General features: G+C 37.3%; 1 long non-coding RNA gene across 1 annotated transcript; it reads left to right on the top strand.

Moving 5' to 3' along the window:
* Positions 1-1,949: 1,949 nt before the first annotated feature.
* On the top strand, positions 1,950-3,045 carry LOC113017179 (uncharacterized). Its single transcript, XR_003271408.1, has 3 exons — positions 1,950-2,299; positions 2,480-2,554; positions 2,912-3,045. It is a non-coding gene; the product is annotated as an uncharacterized LOC113017179 (long non-coding RNA).
* Positions 3,046-6,965: the final 3,920 nt, after the last annotated feature.

Below are 6,965 nucleotides of genomic sequence, written 5' to 3'. Positions count from 1 at the left end.
TTGAGGCCACAGAGGTCACAGACGAACCGGCAGCTAAGAAAAAGGTGAGTGTTTCGCCGCGTACACACACAGACATATATACTAATATATATATACCTGTTTTGTGTATATATATATGTATGTGTAACCCCCCCCCCCCCCCCCCCCCCCAACATTTTGAGATCATTCCTTCATACAGAAGGTGGCTTTTAAAGAGAGAGTTTTTTGTTTCATTTCTTAGGCATACCCAACAGACCAACAAAACGATCTAAAGTTATGGAATGAAAAGAAACTTGAACATCTACAGCGTGTCATTAATCAGTTGAGAGAAGAGAACTCGAATCTAAAAAGAGAGAACGATAGGCTGAAAAATGAAATACTTGAAAGTAAGTACTGTACTTTTGCAAGTTTTATGTGTGTGTTTACACTTGTCATATACAATAACTATCAAAACCTATTCACATTTAATTTCACTTTCACAGAAATCCCACCTCTCCTTCAGGCTACACAGCATTTAATTACCAAGGTTAGAAACAAAGCACAGTTATCCTTCATTAATAATCACTAATTACAATGTTCCACATTTCCTTGCCTTTTTAATCATTTTGAGGCCTTTTGGAGTTTTTTTGGGGTTGTTTAGCAGTAATGTTTGTGCCTATTTATTTTAGCCCATGAAAATGAATGCAGATCTTCCTGACGTAAGTAAAATCTAATAAATTTTTTGTCATTACCATTAATTTTGTTGCTTTGTTGTTTTTGTGCAGTTTGCAATCATATAAACCTAACAAGCATCAGTCAGCAGTGTGCCTAACCTAAACAGATTCTTGCTTTATTCACATATGTAGTTATATGTACTTGTACATTGTACCTAGGGTTGCGACGACTTGGCACCGCCCCATTGTTGTGACAGCCCTGATTGTACTTGTACACTGCATCGGAACAGGGAACAGTCTGCCACATTAATGTATTTTTAAATGACTTGTTTCTAATACATCAGTTTTTCTCTTACAGATGTCAAAGTCTCAACCTGATGCTGCCCTCCCTCATCCTCCTAAAGTAAGTATTAGTTGTTGTGGTTTTTTACGCAGTGTCTGTGTCACGTGATATTATGTCACATGCTAAGCATAACTATTGAAATAATAACTGTTTTATAACAGATTTTCCCAAACACTAGCTATGTTTGTTGTCATTCAGACCAGTACTACTGGTTAGACATTGCTTAATAAGGATTGTGTTTTTTTAGCTGCCATCACCAGTGTGTGAATGGGTTGATGACTGAATGTGTAAAGCGCTTTGGGGTCCTTAGGGACTAGCGCTATACAAATACAGGCCATTTACCATATAATTGATATTCCCGATTAATTTCTCATCTCTGATTGAATGCCTTTGTTTGTTTGCCTTTTTTTGACCATAACAAGACATTTTTGCAGGATATATATGGTGAATTTATATGCATAGATACAGTCGTAGTGCTTGACACATGCACAGAGCAGTAGATGGACTAGTAGGGAAATAATTACAATCATGATGTTGATTGCTGATGTCAGTATATTTTAGAGGAATGTTTTGTTTTTCACCCAAAATGAACTATATTCTTCAGAAGAGATTTTTTACCCCACTGGATTCTTATATATTTTTGTTTTTTTTGCTTGTTTGTTTGTTTGTTTTTTCTCCAGAACATGTATGCTGTACCTATTTACTTGAATTGTATAGATATACATGACTTACAAGGTTTAGATTGTTGTGCAACATTGTCACATTCTGATATTTATTCAGTGGTTTTATGGCAGTCAATGTTATGTGTATTTTTTTTAATCTTTAAATATTCTCCTTTATAGGTGCCCAACTCTTCATGCAAAGTGTCTGGGGATTCTAAAGTAAGTCTTTTTGATTCTGCTTTGTTCCACCGCGAAATGACAATCTTTCTTATTAAAGTGTAAAGACTCAATCATCTAAGTTATTCTGAGTTCTTCCTTCTTTCATTTAGTTTACCAGTAATACTCTGTCTGTAACAACATTGTTGACTTCATATGTATGTGTTTATTTATTTAAAGGGTTCCAGTGATGCTGAATATGTAAGTAATTTTGCTGAGAATTTAGGTAGGTGCAAACTCAAATGTGTTTTTTAAAAACAATTTATATTGAAACACTCTTTTTATGTGATTGCAACCACAGGTGGAGTTAGCACATGCTACAGGGGTAAAAATTCTGAAACATCAGTGGGCTACTGCTCTTCAGGCCCAAACACCCACTTCAATGGTGCGTGTTCTTCTGATGGCCGTCTTCCCACTGGAGGTTTTGATCCAGAGCAATTTAAAAGGTAAACAGCTTTGAAACTTAGTTCCAATGGTTAGCTAATAGTATTTTAAAAAGCCTACTTCTCTGTCACCAGTTTCTTTACCAAAAAGCATAATATTGTAGTTCAAATGTTTAGATGAACAAAGATCAGATTTTTGGAAATTTAACTAGCCAGACACTCAAATGTTAATGCTTTTTATAGGAGGACACAGCAAAACAGACATCGGCGCAGAGCGAAGAACTGCCCTTGATAAAGAAACCATGACAGCCATATATAGTAAGTGAAGACTGTGTATCTAAAATTGCATACTGCACAAGTAACTCACTTTGCAACAATAAAAATTGCACAGATAGGTGATGAAGCATTGAAGTGGTTGGACTCAGACAAAGAAGGTCAACAGATTGAATGATGGAGAGTAAGGATAGATGACCAAAAGGGGTGTTAGTATTACTGTAATGTGAACTGGATAGACTTTCCATCGAGGGGGAAAAAAAAGGTAAAATTATGTGGAAAATATATCTGTATCTCTATAAACGGAAATATCTGTTTGCTAAATGAAGCTAGCTAATTTAAATCATGTTTTTATTTTAACTCTGATAAAAGTACTAGAACTGTGACTTTTGTTTGTTACAGTGGCGGTAAGGAAGAGGTTCCCCAATGTATCCAGAGGGGCTTTGGGGATTGCAGTCAATTCAAAGCTGGGGGAACTCAGACTGTTGGAAAAGAAAAAAAAAGTTACATTTTAAATATGTTTTATGTTCGTACACACCCACATATATATATCTATATATATATATGTATGTGTGTGTGTGTATTCCTCTGCTTGTTATTGATCAGTAAACATCTTTGAGTGATCACATTTTTATTGTGTTAATAGCAGTTCACATCAAATTCACAGTATCGTTACTTATAAGTGTTTGTTGCAGTTGCATTTTGTATAGTAAAATGTATGTATATATATATGTGTGTGTATATATATATATATATATATATATATATATATATATATATATATATATATAATTTTTATTTTTTAAAAATTTTACAATTTTTAAGAATGTTATGAAAATAAAGTTGTATAATGTATGTTCCTAGCTTGATTTATATGCTGTGTTTGTTTTAGATATCAAATAAAGATTTTCAGTTGTTACATGTGAATGTGTTTTCTTCGACTGAAATATATGAAGGGTAAAATATATTTTTGAAAGATTTTTAATTAATTTTCAATTATATTTTGAAATATATTTCAAAATATACAAAAATTGGCCAAAAAATATATGCGCTAAAATACATTTCAAAATATATAAATATATTTTGAAATGTATTTTAGCGCATATAATACCCATAGGATCAGTGATTAGGACTTTTTAAACAGAGAGCCAATCCAGACTTCCTCTATCTGGTCTTTAAGTCCGTCGACATTAGCCATGTCTGGATCTAAACTCTGCTGCAGTTCTCAAATTCAAACGATCACTGCAGCATTACTGACAGTTGAAAAACTGTCTAAATTCTTTTCTCTGTAATAAAATGATCAGTGTTGTTGCTCTACCAGGTGTAAAACATTTAACATCCAGGCATCCATGAAAACAGAATTCATAAAATTTAACAGAGTTAGAAGTTAGCAGGAAGTTAGCTCGCTAGTTTCCACCTAAACATGATATACCATGTTCTGACTGAGAGATTTCTGAAACAAATTAAGACGTACAGCTCTGTTATCACTTGAGACATAAATGACGACAGAAGAGTAAACAGCAGTGATGTTTGTAGGGTTACTGAAGTTGGACTAGCTGGAATATAATGATGTGCTACATGATCGCTAGCATACTTAGCATAATAAGATAAGATAAAATAAGATAACCTTTATTAGTCCCACACGTGGGAAATTTGTTTTGTCACAGCAGGAAGTGGAGAGTGCAAAAGTCATATAGCAAAAATTAGAATACAGTAAGAATAAATACAGTACACAACTGTACAGAACAGAATAAAATAAACTAAAATACTATATACAGTAGAATAAAATAGAATAAAATATACAATAGGATAAAAATTGAATACAAATGCTGTATACAACTGAGTAAAAATACAACAATGCCAGAAAAGAGTATTGCACATGTGTGGATTTGTGTGTCTTTGGTCAGTTGGAGTCTTTGTTGTGGAGTCTGACAGCAGTGGGGAGGAAAGACCTGCGAAATCTCTCAGTCCCACATCGTGGGTGCCGCAGCCACTGAAATAGCTGCTCAGTGCTATCAGAGTCTCCTGCTTGGGGTGGGAGATGTTGTCCAACAGGGACGACAGCTTAGCCACCATTCTCCTCTCAATCTCCACCTCCACTGAGTCCAAATGGCATCCTAGAACAATGCTGGCCCTCCGGATCAGCCTGTTTAGTTTCTTCCTGTCCCCAGCAGAGATGCTGCCACCCCAGTAGACCACACTGTAAACAATGGCTGAGGCCACCACAGAGTCATAGAAGGTTTCAGGAGTGGGCCTTTCACTCCAAAAGACCTGAGTCTCCGCAGCAGGTACAGCCTGCTCTGTCCTTTTCTGTAGAGGGCGTCTGAATTATGAGCCCAGGTAGCAGGTGTGGCGTCGGCATTATTGATGAGCTCCGGGGGTCGGTGACCCCTAAGCTGAGTTCTACTTACATATCACTATAAACCAAATATGATTTATACATTTGTTTTTTTGTTTTTGTTTTTTTTTAAAAAGCTATCGTAGTAACAATCAAGCCAATGTAAATTTTTTAGCTAATAGTAGCAGTGTTACAAATAAGGACACTGATTTTAGAGACCATGGGTCTGTGCTCTTGGGTCATCAGCTACTCCTTGTAGGCTACAATAGGTCTCTTTGGCACTACAAAAAGGTCATCATCAGCTCATGAGGCATTTTATTTTAAAAGAATGATCTCACCTTTAATTTCCAAAATAAATTATTCTGAGTGTACCGAGTGTTTATGGTTATTATGCAAACTGTGGTTCCAGATAGGTTGTTTATGTTTGAATTTGTCGAGTAGGCTATAAAAGTGGCACCATTAATCTGTCCTCGTTTTGTTTATTTGCTTTTTTCCTGTGTGTGTTGCTCGTGTGCACTTTATAAATGCAGCTGATAATGCAGCACTGCATACATGTATGGTCACCACTGGCTCCAAAAACAAACACAATCGACCAGCCAAAATACAAATGCCGAAGCTCTGATGTGTTAGCCAACGGTTGATGTGATGGTGGCTGTATTAATTTTTTATATAAAGCCTGCAGTCGGGACTTGATTATATTTACAGTAGAAGCAACCTTTTATTAACTGTTAAATAATGAAATGCAGATATCAACTTCTATGACGAGGTTGGGGTGGATGGTGGGTACAGTGGGGCAAAAAAGTATTTAGTCAGCCACCGATTGTGCAAGTTCCCCCACCTAAAATGATGACAGAGGTCAGTAATTTGCACCAGAGGTACACTTCAACTGTGAGAGACAGAATGTGAAAAAAAAAATCCATGAATCCACATGGTAGGATTTGTAAAGTGTAGTCTTTAGCACTGGTACAACAATATATAAATATAATATAAATAAACAGTATAATACTGTTTATAATATACATGTGAAGCTGGAGGATGAGCCCTAACTTTTTCCCCACTCGATAAAAGTTAACGTGAGGGTTCCTGATGGTGAGGGACAAATGCAAGCGCATAACAGGATGCTGTAAACGAACCAAATTTCAGTCACAAGAACAACTGAGATAATCGACCCATAATAAGATAAGATAAGATAACCTTTATTAGTCCCACATGTGGGAAATTTGTTTTGTCACAGCAGGAAGTGGACAGTGCAAAAGTTATGACGCAAAAATTAGAATACAATAAGAATAAATACAGTACACAGCTGTACAGAATAGAATAAAATAATATACTATATACAGTAGAATAAAATAGAATAAAAATATACAATAAGATAAAAATAGAATACGAATGCTATATACAACTGAGTAAAAATACAACGATGCCAGAAAGGATTATTGCACTTAGTGTTATTGCACATGTGTGGATGTGTGTGTTTGTTCAGTTAAAGTCTTTGTTGTGGAGTCTGACAGCAGTGGGGAGGAAAGACCTGCGAAATCTCTCCGTCCCACACCGTGGGTGCCGCAGTCTCCCACTGAAGGAGCTGCTCAGTGCTGTCACAGTCTGCTGCATGGGGTGGGAGATGTTGTCCAACAGGGATGACAGCTTAGCCGCCATTCTCCTGTCACTCACCACCTCCACTGGGTCCAGAGGGCATCCTAGAACAGAGCTGGCCCTTCGGATCACCCTGTTCAGTCTCTTCCTGTCCCCAGCAGAGATGCTGCCGCCCCAGCAGACCACACCATAAAAGATAGCAGAAGCCACCACAGAGTCATAGAAGGTCTTCGGGAGTGGGCCCTCCACCCCAAACGACCTGAGTCTCCGCAGCAGGTACAACCTGCTCTGCCCTTTCCTGTAGAGGGCGTCTGAGTTATGAGTCCAGTCCAGTCTGTTGTTCAGATGAACACCAAGGTACCTGTAGCTGTCCACAGCCTCAATGTCCATACCCTGGATGTTCAGTGGTTGCAGTAGAGAATGCTTGTGCCTGCGGAAGTCTACCACCAGCTCCTTGGTTTTACTGGCGTTGATCTGGAGGTAGTTCAGCTGGCACCAGTCCACAAAGTCTTGAGTCAGTCCTCT

The sequence above is a fragment of the Astatotilapia calliptera genome, unplaced genomic scaffold (assembly GCF_900246225.1).
Source record: "Astatotilapia calliptera unplaced genomic scaffold, fAstCal1.2 U_scaffold_1, whole genome shotgun sequence".
NCBI lineage: Eukaryota > Metazoa > Chordata > Actinopteri > Cichliformes > Cichlidae > Astatotilapia > Astatotilapia calliptera.
Note: the sequence above shows the minus strand (reverse complement) of the source record. Positions and strands in the feature narration are given on the sequence as shown.